General features: G+C 38.8%; 1 protein-coding gene across 3 annotated transcripts in view; it reads right to left on the reverse strand.

The window, feature by feature from the left end:
* Window positions 1-10,103, reverse strand: part of RDX (radixin) — a 103,351-nt gene extending 93,248 nt beyond the window's left edge. Inside the window, exon 1 of one of the 3 annotated variants that reach the window (XM_079930018.1) lies at window positions 9,172-10,098. The gene's annotated coding sequence lies outside the window, so the exon portion shown is untranslated. Of the gene's footprint in view, window positions 1-9,171 lie in introns of all 3 variants that reach the window. The other 2 variants (XM_079930016.1, XM_079930017.1) reach the window with 2 other exon arrangements.
* Window positions 10,104-13,769: the final 3,666 nt, after the last annotated feature.

Here is a 13,769-nt window from a genome sequence, read left to right on the forward strand (position 1 = left end):
CTATATTAGAGTTACTTTCTATATAGAGTTTTCTATATTAGAGTTACTTTCTATATTAGAGTTAGTTTTCTATATTAGAGTTACTTTTTTCCTTTTCCTTTAAGAAATAATTTATCCTAGTTTTCTATATTAGAGTTAATATTAGAGTTCTATATTAGAGTTAATAATTTATCCTAGTTTCTATATTAGAGTTACTTATACTCTATAGAAAAGGACCTTTCAAGCAAAATAATCCACATTAAAGTTTTAGGTTTAATATGAGTGCTCTGGTGAAAAGTACAAATATATCCCAGGCCAACATATACAAAACCAAGTTTATACACATTAAGCTTTTAAAATCTCCAACAAGACTAAATGATCTATATGAACTGTGGGGAAGTGAGGGGCCTAACAAAAAGCCTTTGCAAATAAGGATACGGTTGACTTCTAAAAGAAGCTTCTAAAAATGTGTATTTTCAGACCAGTGTTCTCTCCTAAATATACCACAAATAAATAAATATAAAACAAAGTAATCTGTACCAAGATGTTCTCAGCAGTACAAAGATATTATAACAGCCAATGATTAAAATCAAAATCACAATTAATGCTGAAATTATGTGATAACAAGGGGGACAAACTGTGTCAACATTTACATAAGGATAAGTGAAAAGTAAAAAAACAGGTACCCTTACAAAGGATATTTGGATATACAGAACTGAGCACTTAATACTAATCAGGGTCTTATTTTTGTTAAGTTACTAATTTTAAAAATCAGGTAAGAATTTTAAAAATATATTTCACTAAATTGTCTATATATCAGTTTATGCATAAGATCTCATGACATACATAAGAATTCTACCTTAAATTTTTTAGGATGAAGCTGTGTATAAATGTAGTTAAAACCTAAGTTTTTAGCCAATTTAGTGATCATTAAAAAATATTTATATCACGATAATATTATTTAACCTCAATAGTACATTTCTAGTCCTCCTTTGATTGTATTAGCATATTTTTTTCCTTAAAAATGGCATCTGTTAGTAGTAGAATGGACAATTTAATAAAATGTCACATGAAAAGCCAAGGTACCTAGATATATGTCCTGAGTTTGTACCTCTAACTGGTTCATCTTGAAAACTGTGTTTCGGTGCCTTCTTTTCTTCTCTAAAGAAATGACACCATATAATCACCTAAATCGCTGTATATCAAAGATGTATAATAAATATCAACTCTTCTCCCCTCTACCCTCATAATAAATAATTATTGAAACAAAATTTACTCCTTCCTCCCCACTCTTCCTAATTTTCTTAAAGTGGTCTTACCCTACCTCTTTTCCACACTGACTCCCACAGAACCAATGAAGCACAGTCACGGCAAGCAGTATTAAGAGATGCCACCAGCATATATATATCCCATTTCCAGAAAACGTATGAATACGTACTTAAACACAGTGCCACATTTCTCAGAAGAAATATTCACATAAAACATTCTCTTTGTCCTTTAACTCTGAGGGTGACCCTTAAAACAGCCTCTTTTCTGCAGTACAATGGAAAAAACAGCCTCACGCTTAACACCTTGAGCTCTATTAGTCAGTGACACAACAACAGACTCTCCCCACCTGTCAGGTGGTAAAACAGGTGTTAAGTCTGTCCATACTGGGCCTACAGTGATGCTTCAATAATTTATACCAGGCTGCCTAATTGTACTCTTAAGAATTTCTTTTCCCCAAGCCTAACTGTACTTATTTTTCTGTCTTTTGAAACACCACCTCTGAACATAACTGTGGTCTCTCTGCAGTCCTCTGCCAACTTCCTGTGGGTTTGGGAAGCAGGGTAACAAAGAGAAGTATAAACTGAACTAATAAGGTAATTCTGGCGGTCAAATTAACAAAATAATGGCATCTACAAAAAAAAGTTCTTAATCATTATTTTCCCCAACATGGGCCCCTCTGGTAAAGCCTATGAACCCCCTCCTAGAAAAGTATTTTTAAATGCACAAAATAAAATACACAATATTACATTAAAAAAAAAATCAATCATACTGAATTATAATATCAAAAATATAAAAAGCACAAATTTATAATACAGTAATATATATGCTTCTTTGTTAACCTTTAAATCACAATATCTACCAGTGTATCTAATAATTAAACTTTAAGTAATAATGAGTATTAAATGTCAATTTGAGATCTGCAATAACAGTTATTCATCATGAAAATACCTGCAATTTCTATTAGAAACAGTATCTGCTACTGCTGCCCACATTCGTAATGGAAGAAAACGTGTAAATAAAGATGCAATTTTTTCACTATGCAAGTTCACAGACCCAGTTTTAAAACCTCGAATATACAAAGAACTATGCTTATTAAATTTTTTAGCTCTGTTAAGTACTGAATTTAATAGCAATAATAATGTACTTTTACCTATATAATGCCATGTGACTCCACAAGTGAAGCAGAGGACAAGAATTTTTAGTTCCATTTTGCAAAAAAGAAATAAGGCCAAAAGCAAGGATAAGGGTAGTAAATGGAATTATTTGTAGAATGCTCACTCTTCAGCCACTCTACCTACATTATCTAATCTTCCTAATAACTGCCATTCCTCCCTCTGCCCAAGATAAGTATCACAATCCCTTGTTCTTCTAATTAAGGAAATTAAGATTCAGATAAGTCACTTGCCCAAATAAGGCTAGTCAACAAAGTCAGAGGTCCTTCTAAATTCAAGTCCTGTGCTCTTTTGGCTATCCTACTCTGCCTTCCTCTGACATCATTTTAGACAAGCTCATTCCAATTACCAGAGCTTTTCAAGAAGTTAAAGCTCTATCCTCTGTTGTTTTCAGGTCAAAAAGACTACCTCTAAAGACTTGTTGTAAGTGCACATTAATACTGGTATAGTCACCTCTGTAAATTAATATCCTGTAAGGGTGACATGCAGTTCTAAATAAGGTATTAAGTGCTTGCTTTTGTAAGAACTGACTTTTGTTCAAGGAAATAAAATATTCAACTTTTTTTTTTTTTTTTTTTGCAGTACACGGGCCTCTCACTGTTGTGGCCTCTCCCGTTGCGGAGCACAGGCTCTGGACGCACAGGCTCAGCGGCCATGGCTCACGGGTCCAGCCTCTCCGCAGCATGTGGGATCTTCCCGGACCGGGCACGAACCTGTGTCCCCTGCATCCGCAGGGGGACTCTCAACCACTGCGCCACCAGGGAAGCCCATATTCAACATTTAAAAGCAATACACACGTTACTGGAAATGCAAAGCAAATTTCCAGCACTTAAAACAAATATAAGGCACAAAGCAAAGTTTTACACTGAATTTAAATTCTTTTCTAAATGAATTTTGTAAATTTAAAAGAAACACCATACCTGTATTGCTTCCTAGGAGGGTATAAAAACAATACATTACCATTTGCAAAAATTAAGTTTAAATGCTAAAAGGTAAGAAAACTAAATCCAGTCCAATTTCTTCATCTTACAGTTAAGGAAACATCAAAAATTCATATAAGAAATGATTAAAAATGGAAAAACAAAGATAGGTTCATGTAAGTCACCTAGGTAGAAGGAAAGAAGAAAAGTCTCAAACTGACCTGAGGAATTCTCACAATTCTATATATGTTTTGAAACACTAGATACTACAGTAGCTTATTTTCAAAACAGAATAAAGTTAATGTTTCTTAAATATCTTTAAAATTAGATATTTAACGATATTTCTTAAATATCTTTAAAATTAGATGTTTCTTAAATATCTTTAAAATTAGATATTTAAAGATATTTCTTAAATATCTTTAAAATTAGATATCTTTAAAATTAGACAGTATTTGCTCATGCAGTCAATAAGGCTATATGGCAGTTCTATCATTAAGTTTCTAACTTTCGAGATATTCAATCCCCCTTTTGAGAAATTGGAATGGTGTCTGGCTCACAGTAAGGCCTCAGATGTTTGTTGATTTTTTTGGTAAATTAAGTTCATATATAATACTCACTTGATTACTATCAAGGGTAATACTTTCCTCTCATCTTTTACATTGTAAAGTGAGCAAACTAGGAAGCAATAGGCTATAAGAGACAGCAACCGTGAACGTGGTAGGGAAAAAAAAAAAAAAAAACTCTCAATGAGGTCTCCCAAATACAGGCCTTTATCGCCTCTACCTAAGTCTCTTTCAATAATCTCATTTAATTTGACAAGCAGGGCTCCCCTGGTGGCGCGGTGGTTGAGAGTCCGCCTGCCAATGCAGCGGACACGGGTTCGCGGCCCCGTCTGTCCTGGAGGATCTCACATGCCGCGGAGCGGCTGGGCCCGTGGGCCATGGCCGCTGAGCCTGCGCGTCCGGAGCCTGTGCTCCGCAACGGGAGAGTCCACAGCAGTGAGAGGCCCGCGTACCGTAAAAAATAAAAATTAAAAAATTAAAAATAATAATTTGACAATCAAATTAAATTTAAAGGCCACCTAACTTGACACATTTAATAATATCTATAATTATCATGCTGCTTGATGATTAGATGTAAATAGTAAGCACTTTAGGTATACAGTCATCCCTTGGTATCCACAGGGGATTGGTTCCAGGACCCCTCTGCAGATACCAAAATCTAGGGATGCTCAAATCCCTTACACAAAATATATGTACATTTATATACATACATACATATATATAAATATAAAATATATTTGCATATAACCTACACACATCCTCTCATATACTTTAAATTATCTCTAGATTACTTACAATACCTAATACAATATAAATGCTATGTAAACAATCGTAAATACAATGTAAATGCTATGTAAATACTTGCCAGCATGTGGCAAATTCAAGTTTTACTTTTCAGAACTTTCTGGAATTTTTTTTCCAAATATTTTCAATCCAAGGTTGGCAGAACCCACAGATGTGGCGTGTCAACTGTATATACCAACTTTGCTTAATAACCAAACTAGGTTTTTATAGTCTCCTTAAGTCTAGATTCTAGAGACAGCTTAAATATCAAGAGCGCTCATGATGTCTAACAAAGTTTAGTCCATCCCACACACTCAATAAAAGTCAAAGGGTGATTAGATTCAATTAACCATGGCTGAGATTTCCTATGTCCCCATTCTCCCTTTTATTAATGGTCCCTCTATTATACTCGTACCCACATCATTCTGAGTACTAACAGGATTTTCAGTTACAATTTAATTTATCAAAAGGTTATTAGTTAATTTACAGAAACAACAAGAAGTTTTGGGTTTTTTTTGAAGTACAAAACAAGAAACACCCAGAATTCACATCACAGAAGACTATGCTTACAACACTGTTACACTGAATATGAACTCCAGTTTATACACACAAAGAGCACTTAAGCAAAAACAGTTTATGGTATACAAAATGGCACAAGTATATTCCCATTAGAGTGTGACGTTCTCATTATCTTACTGAACAAATGCAAAGAATATCTGGCATATGATTATAAATGTCTGAATGTATGAATAATACCTTAAAGCAGGGGTCAGCAAATATTTTCTGTAAAGGGCCAGGTTAAGTAAACGTTTTAGGTTTTGTGGCCCATACAGCCTCTGTTTCAACTACTCTGTTGTTGTAGCACAACAGCAATCATAGATAATATGTAAACCAATGAGCCATCATGTGTTCACATAAAACTTTGTTTACAAAAAAGGTAGTAGGCTGAATGTGGCCTTCAAACCAGTTTGCTGAACTCTTCTCCAAATGGTTAACAGTAAAGAGAATATCATTTTCAAATAAATCAACTTTACTAGAACCCAAAAGTTTCTTATTTCAAATGTATGTAAATTATGTAGAAAAGCAGAAAAGGAACCAGTGTTACTAGAGCATCCTATTCATATGCATAGCGTATTTACATATATAACTAGCCTCTATAAAATGTACTTTAGAATTCTTCTAAAAGGTAACTGATACTGAAATAGGAAAAAAATAACTTTGTGAATTTGCAAGAGTTTCTATACATACTGGTTATTCAAAGAAAAAAAAAAAACCTATACAACTACTAACCTGAAAGAACCCCTCTCTTCCAGGAAGTTAAAGCTAGGATTCACCATTAAATGGAACAAAGAAACAAAGAACTGAATCATATGGACCATATTTCCTTTCCAAACAGTTCCCAGGTAAAAAGCTACATATATAATAGGGACATTTCACTACCCAAAATCATAAACCCTTTTTTAAAGGACACCACTTTTCAGTGTCAGTTATATACCATACCCTAGAAGAAAAAAAAAAAAGTGAATTCATCTTCAATCATTAATCAAGAAAATTTGCACATGTACATGAACACTTGAGATTACCAGAAATTCCATTTTTATTTCATTCAAATAATGAAAATCCAAGAAATACTAATTACTTAATGCTCAACACAGTAATAAACACCCTTTCAATGTTTGTTACAAAATAATCTTATTTTTAAAGACTTTAAAATTGCAAATAAGGGATATATATAAAGTATATGTTTACCCTTGCATAAATATTGGCATTTTCTATATACTACAAGGAATAGCTAATAGCAATTACCTCTGAAAAACAGAGACCCGGACTGGGAGAGGTGGTGGGGGGAGGGTTCTGGGAAGCTGGGGAGAACTTTTACTTTTTCCTTAACATCTTTCTGGGTTTTTTTAACTTTGTCATAAAATTTATTAGTTTTATAGTCTTTAAAAATGGTTTAAAATATGTTCATTATAAATTAATATTGAAAAATATACCAGGAACTAATATGAACAGTAAAGGCAGGATTCTTCTGAAAGAGGCTAGAAATTCTGGAACTCTCTGGGGTCAGACTGACCATTTCTATCACGCAACAGGTGAGGATATACTTGCTGCATAAGTTAGGGAAGTTCCCTGAAGGCCTTTTAACACCATGAGGTTTAAAATAACCTTGTAAAGCTGGAGTCTATAGCAACCCAATCCAGTTCCACTAAATCCAGTACCCCAAGGATAATATCAGGGTCGTGAGAAGTGCCCACTAGCTCCTGGTCTGCAGGAGGTCCAAGCCATCCAAGAAAGGGTGACTTCCTCAACTTCCCAGATTCACAGCAATAGCACGATATGATATTAACTCTACCCTATCAAGTATGTTCACCAACATGGCTACCTTCACAATCTTAATAGAACACATTTTTTTAGGCTTTGGTCTTTGAGAAATATTGGTTAAAATTTGCCATTTTTAAATTGTACAAGTTGAACTGAATCAAGTTAAAAATGGAAGAAAAAACAAGACTCCCATCATCATTCAAGATTTTAGGCTCCATTGTATTAGACTGTACACAGATTACATTAGAAGATTGAGAACTGAAATTAAGATAAAAGTACATAAAGACTTTCATTTCAACTGCCTGCCAAAGATAAAAATGAATAATAAAATCCAATTCTGCTCTTGGGAATAGTGAAGCAAAAAAAGAAGAAATAAGCCTTGTTCTCTCCCTGAGACTGAGTTTTAACAAAAGAGAGAAAGAACAGCAGAATCTGTCATTTCTCACCGCCACAGAAAAAAGGGTATCAGTTTAATTTCCAGTTAATACAAATGTCCAAAACAAAGGACAGACTAAACATACTTTCCCCACGCTGAAATTAATTACATTTAACTTCTGAGCCTCTCCTACATGCTCTGCCATGCTTGGGAATACAGGAGTGAACAAAACAATGTATAATCCACTAGGGCAAGAATTTAACATTCCTAAATGCCACAAATTTTGTCTCATTTAAATAAAACTGTAAAGAATTCCAATGCATGTCTATTCATTCCTCACTAATAATGTACTGTTTATTAAATCCCATCATATATTAAAAAAAGTGGTTTAGCAAAATAAACAAAGTCAGTGCAATCAACTTTACAGGATACCATTAACTTCAAAATGTTTTATTCAATACATTTTACCACATTTGAGGTAATTAGTCTCTGGAAGATAAAGCCCACTGGTTAAAGTAATGTAATACTGAAATTTTTTTTTTTTACATGCAATCCTGAATATTAGTCTCTCTTCTTAAATCCATCGATAATAATGCTGTTATGGCAAATGGATTAAGCCATTATTTATCCAGCAAAATGAACGGGGCAATTGTTCATTCAGAGCTCCGTCCGAAATATAAAAGAGTATTTAGTGTTCTAAAAAATGTATGCTCCATAAACAATAGACTGCAATGTCTAAGTCCAAGTGCTCGTTTATCAAATAAATTCTTATTATCTTGGGTTTTTACATTTACATCATGCCCGTCTTAGTGCCACAGAACTCATTAAAATGTCTTCTACACAAATCTCAACTGTATTTTAAAATGTATCTTTGATGAAGTTGACTTTTAACCTATTTCCAGCCTCATTAATAACCACTCCTTAATGGTAAAGAACGCTAAATACATGTTGTGAATGGTTAAAGAACCATGCCACATCTGTATAAAAAGTGAAGTGCTCTATTTAAACTGCAATAATGCAGTGCCCCTCACCCCCGCTTTCAAAGTTAGCCCAGGAATTAAGTTTACAACCCTTTAAAGGAAGGGGGGACTGTAATGTCTTCAACTAGTCTACTGGGGTCTAAGATACTAAACTGGGCTGCCTCAAAGGCCGAAGAAAGTTATGGGGCTCGGAGGCCGCCTTCAGCAGTAGAAGCAGCAGGTAGAGCCGGGGCCAGAACTGCGGCCCTCGCCGCGCGGGTGCGGGTGGCTGAGGGCGGTTCGCGCCCCAAACCCCGTAATGCAACATCCCTTTGCCACCAGGGCGGAACACACGTTCTCTAGTAATTCAACACCCTTACTTTCAAACTGGAGGCCGGGGAGAAGAAGTTGTAAAAAATTCCTTCCCTACATGGCAAAACGTAATTTTTCCTAGGCTTAAATCTGTATTCTCAAACTGCCTAGAAGGGACGAGCCAGGCCGAGCCCGGGGCCGCACCAGATCGGCGGGAACCCGACCGAGCTCGAGGCGGAGGGGGTCCGGGGCGGACGCTGAAGGCGGACCCACGCCCGAAGGGAGGAGAAGCGCGCACCGGCGTGTTCAGGCCGCAGCCACGACTCGGGCAGAGCCTCGCGGCTCCCGCGGCCCCGGATGCGGCCTGGCCAGCCGGGCTGTTAGGGCAGCGACACCGCGGCCCTCGCGGCGCGGCCGCCGGACAGCACTGGGCCCCGAAACTTCTCGCCGCCACCTCAGCGTCTCCGGCGAAGCCCGGGAACGGGAGTGGGGGAAGGTAGGGCGCCGGCGGCTTACCCCGAGAGTGGGCGGCTCCTTCCCGCCCTGCGTGTGGCCGGGGCGCTGCGCGGCGGCGCCGGGTGTCGCGGCTGCGGCAAGAAGGTAGAGGCGGTGGAGGGAGCGATGGGCCGCGAGAGACGAGAGGCGCCGCCGCCACCGCAGACAGCTCCGCAATATGGCTGCCTGGCGGCTCCTCGGGGGAAAGGCGGGGCTGCCCCACGCCCCCCGCCTCCCCCTGCCGGCCGGCCGGCCTCGCGCTGCGTCCCGAGCAGCAACGCCGCAGTCGCCGCCGCCGCCGCCGCAGCCGCCAGACCTCCCACGCCCCGCCCCCGCCCCTCCTAGCCCCGCGGGCTCGCGGCCGCCAGCCGCGCGGAGCGTCGCCTGGGGTCCCCGTCCCGGGCGGGGACGCGCGAGGGCGGGGCTGCGGCTCCAGAGCCCCGAGGGAAAGAGGGAGAGCGCGGGGGTGGGGGACTCCTTCCGGGGAGGACTGGGCTTGAGCTAAGCCCGATGCTCAGGGAAGAAGAGCCGCCCAACCCGGAGCTGGGAGTGGGCCCGCCGCCTCCCCTCGATGGGCGGAAACTTGAAACTCCCGCTGGTGCCAGAAAACTCACCGAGGGCGTTTCTATCGCCCCCAAGGAGGAGTTCTTCCCCGAGGGAATCCACAACCGAGTCGAGCGTGTTACTTGGCTGTTCAGCTTGAAAATCCTGGACCTGGAGAGAGAAAAAGACCTGCCTTAGAGGAATTTATGCATGCAATAAAGAACTTTACATTATTTTTGCAGAATTTACCCAACTAGAAAAACTTGCTTTTTCAGGGGCAATTTTTAAACCGCCACCGAAACCTCAATGGATATGGCCCCAATCAAGAGTGCACATTTTTATCCAGGCAAGGATATTTGATAAATTTTTATTATCTCTGGCATTCTTCTGCAGTTGGAAGAAGTCGGTTAAAAGGAAAATGTTGGAAGTGGGACCCCAAAGAGCAGCCAAACCTAAATTATCCTAGACTTTGTGAAAGTTAGGCATTTGATCATGGTGTGACTCTAGCCCACTGACTTTAGTGGTCGGGACTAGATAGACTTCTGGTTCTGTCATCTACTTCCAAGCCCCTGTTATTTTCTGCTGGGATTCAAAGAGCAAAACTTGCTCTGAGTATAGAAACAGGAAGTGCACAAAATCAGATTCGCCGAGCTTGCTCTGTTTGCAGTGCTTTATATACTTTTTATTAATAAACTTTAGATTCAAATAAAACCTCACGAGTGTATTTAACTTCTATAGAACAAATAATTCATATACTTCCTGCCTTAGCATTTGCCTTCCCTGAGACAATAGCTTTTCCAGGAACTCTCTCCCCTGATTACTTTCACTAAATTTACTCTTTAGTGAGTTTCCACCATTGCCCTTTGAGACCTCTCTGAACAATTAAAAGCGCCAAGAGTTAACTCAAAGGCCTTTAGATTCCTCAAGAATGGGAACCAGGTGTGTACTTTTTTTTTAACTATAAGATTACTCCCTGACCTTCTCCCTGGGGTGCAAGAATTATCCAGGTGATTGTCCAGCCTTCCACAACAAGCTGCGTGGATAAAGATAGTCAAAGTATTGTGTGAATTCCTAGATAGTACACTAATCAAATATACTTTTGCAACAGAAAATGAAGCATTCATTATCGTTTGTCACATGCCAGGCACTGGTGTGAAATGCTTTACGTGACTATTTCTTTTAATAATTACAACAACCCTGAGTTTGGGGTAAATATTATTATTGACCTTTTTAAAAAACCGATGAATAAAGAGAGCCTCAAAGGAGTTAAGTAGGGACATCCCTGTTGGCACACTGGTTAAGAATCTTCCTGCCAGTGCAGGGGACACAGGTTTGAGCCCTGGTCTGGGAAGTGTGCCACGACTACTGAGCCTGAGCTCTAGAGCCCGCGAGCCACAACTACTGAAGCCCACGTGCCTAGAGCCCATGCTCCGCAACAGGTGAAGCCACCGCAATGAGAAGCCCGGGAACCGCAACAAAGAGTAGCCCCTGCTTGCCGCAACTAGAGAAAGACCACGGGCAGCAACAAAGACCCAACACAGCCAAAATAAATAAATAAATAAATTTATTTTAAAAAAAGGAGTTAAGTAATCTGCTTGATGTATTATAACACAGCTAGAAGTTGCAGAGCTGTGACCAAACCCAGTATTATTTGACTCCAAAGCGTTGATTTTATCCTAATCCTATACTCTTCAACAGCAAGCAGACCAAAAATTGTAATACTTCAGTCAGCTATCATATTAGTAAACATTTAAGTAAAGGATAATATTCAGTGCTGGTGAGATTAAAAGGGTGCTTCCAGACATTGTGAGTGGGAGTGTAAACTGAAACAACCTATTTAGAAACAGTTTGGTGCTGTGATTCAACCTAAAAAAAATTCATACTCTGTATCTGAGATTTTATCTGAATGAAATAATCTGAAATAGAGCAAAAGTTTTGTTCATAAGCTGTATGTCACAATATTATTTATAAGATGCAAAAATAAAGATTATGGAAACTAAATGTCTTAAAAGTAACCATAAGTACTTTGTAGCATTTTAGGTAACAATTTAAAAAGTATAGTATTAAGTGAAGAAAAACCCCACAAGTTATGAAACTAACCATGTAGTATGATCACATCTATGTTTAAAAACAACAAAACAAAACTATGAAGTGTTAGAAAAAAGGAAAAATTGAAACCCAGAGTTGTCTCAGGATGATGTTTCTATGGGCACCCCTCCCCCCCGCCCCTTATTCTATTCTTCAGTATTTTCTGTATTACTTTTGCAGTGGAAAATATATATATATAAGGCTTAATTGAAATTTTTATTTCTCAGTTTAATTCCAACACTTCAGATTTTAAGGGGTAAAATCACATTTGCTAAAACTACTTTTTTTTAGAAAAAATGTGATGAACAATCTATTACTAAGTCTTCCATGCTAGAATCCTGCTCTACTCCACCACAATATATTGGCTAATTCTGAATTCTGGGATTCCGATGATTAGTTATAAAGCATTTGTCTCACTAGCACGTATAAGTCTTTCTTAAAAATGAAGAAAATTCAGTTTTGCAAGTACGGTTTATAAATAGAAGTTTTTTTGTTTTTTTTTAATCTAGAACTAACATTGAGTTCCAGGCCTTTACTAGTTTGAATAACACTTGTTCGTCTCCCTCTAGATTCAGTAATGGGAAAGGCAAACAAACAATGCTGTGTAATATGCACCATAATAAAGATAAACACATTATTGTCAAGGAGACAGAAGAGAGGGTAATTAACTCTGCCTAGAGAAGAGAAAGACAAGCAGAGAAGGGGAGAGTAAAGGAATGAGTAGAAGTTCCCTAAAAGAAGTGAGGGGAAAGGCAATTAGCTTGGGAGACACAGTGGAAAGATGGCATTGATGTTTAGACATAAGAGACTTCAGAAAGGTAAGTTGAGGTCCGTTCGAGTTCAGAATTTGTCCTTCCTCCTTGAAGAAATAGGAGTCCGTAACAGGTATTCTTTTTTTGTTTGTTTGTTTTTAGTTTGTTTGTTGGTTTGTTGGCCATGCCATGCAGCTTGTGGGATCTTGGTTCCCAGACTAGGGATCGAACCTGGGCCCTCGGCAGTGAAAACACAGAGTCCTAACCACTAGACCACCAGGGAATTTCCATAATAGGTATTAAGAAGAGGAATAATGTGATCTGATTTATGTTAGCAAAGTAACTGGCAGCCGTGTGGATTGCTTGGGAGAGAGGTTCAATGACAGTGAAAGTGGATGTTGAGATTCTGAGGGATGCCTTATGTAGACAGTTTTGCCTCTAGCACAAGAGGATGAAGGTCTGAACTTGGGAAGTTTGTGAGGATGAAAAAGAGGAAATAGAATCTTTCAAAAGATTTGAGAAGTAAGAGAAAAGGAGAAGTGAAAATGTTTTCAGGGTTTCTGATGGGTACCATTAAGATAAATGCGGATTGTAAAAAAAGTAGAACTGAGAGATGAAGATAATTAGGCAGGTTAGGAAGATGCTGACTTTTAAGTGTCTACGGGCACTCTAGGACTCAGTAACTGGAAATATATGAACTATAAGTACAGCAAATGAGATATCCAATAAATACTTGTTAAAGAAATGAACATAGATAACATGCTAAAATAGGCCTTTCATTTCCAACTATTTCTTTGGAAAATATAGTTTCGTTTAAGCCAAGGATTTTACTACAGTTTAGAATTAAATTAATCTGGAGCACCATAACATACTAAAATATTTTTCCATCAAAAAGTTTTATTCACAGGAATTCCCTGGTGGCACAGTGGTTAAGAATCCTCTTGCCAAGGCAGGGGACATGAGTTTCCCTGGTCCAGGAAGATCCCACATGCCGCAGAGCAACTAAGCCCGTGTGCCACAACTACTGAGCCTGCTCTGTAGAGCCTGCGAGCCACAACTACTGAGCCCACGTGCCACAACTACTGAAGCATCTGTGCCCGTGCTCCACAACAAGAGAAGCCACCTCAATGAGAAGCCTGCACACCGCAAGGAAGAGTAGCCCCCGCTCACCACAACTGGAGAAAGCCCACGTGCAGCAACAAAGATTCAACACAGCCAAATTAATTAATTAATTAA

This window comes from Stenella coeruleoalba (genome assembly GCF_951394435.1).
Source record: "Stenella coeruleoalba genome assembly, chromosome: 8".
Lineage (NCBI taxonomy): Eukaryota > Metazoa > Chordata > Mammalia > Artiodactyla > Delphinidae > Stenella > Stenella coeruleoalba.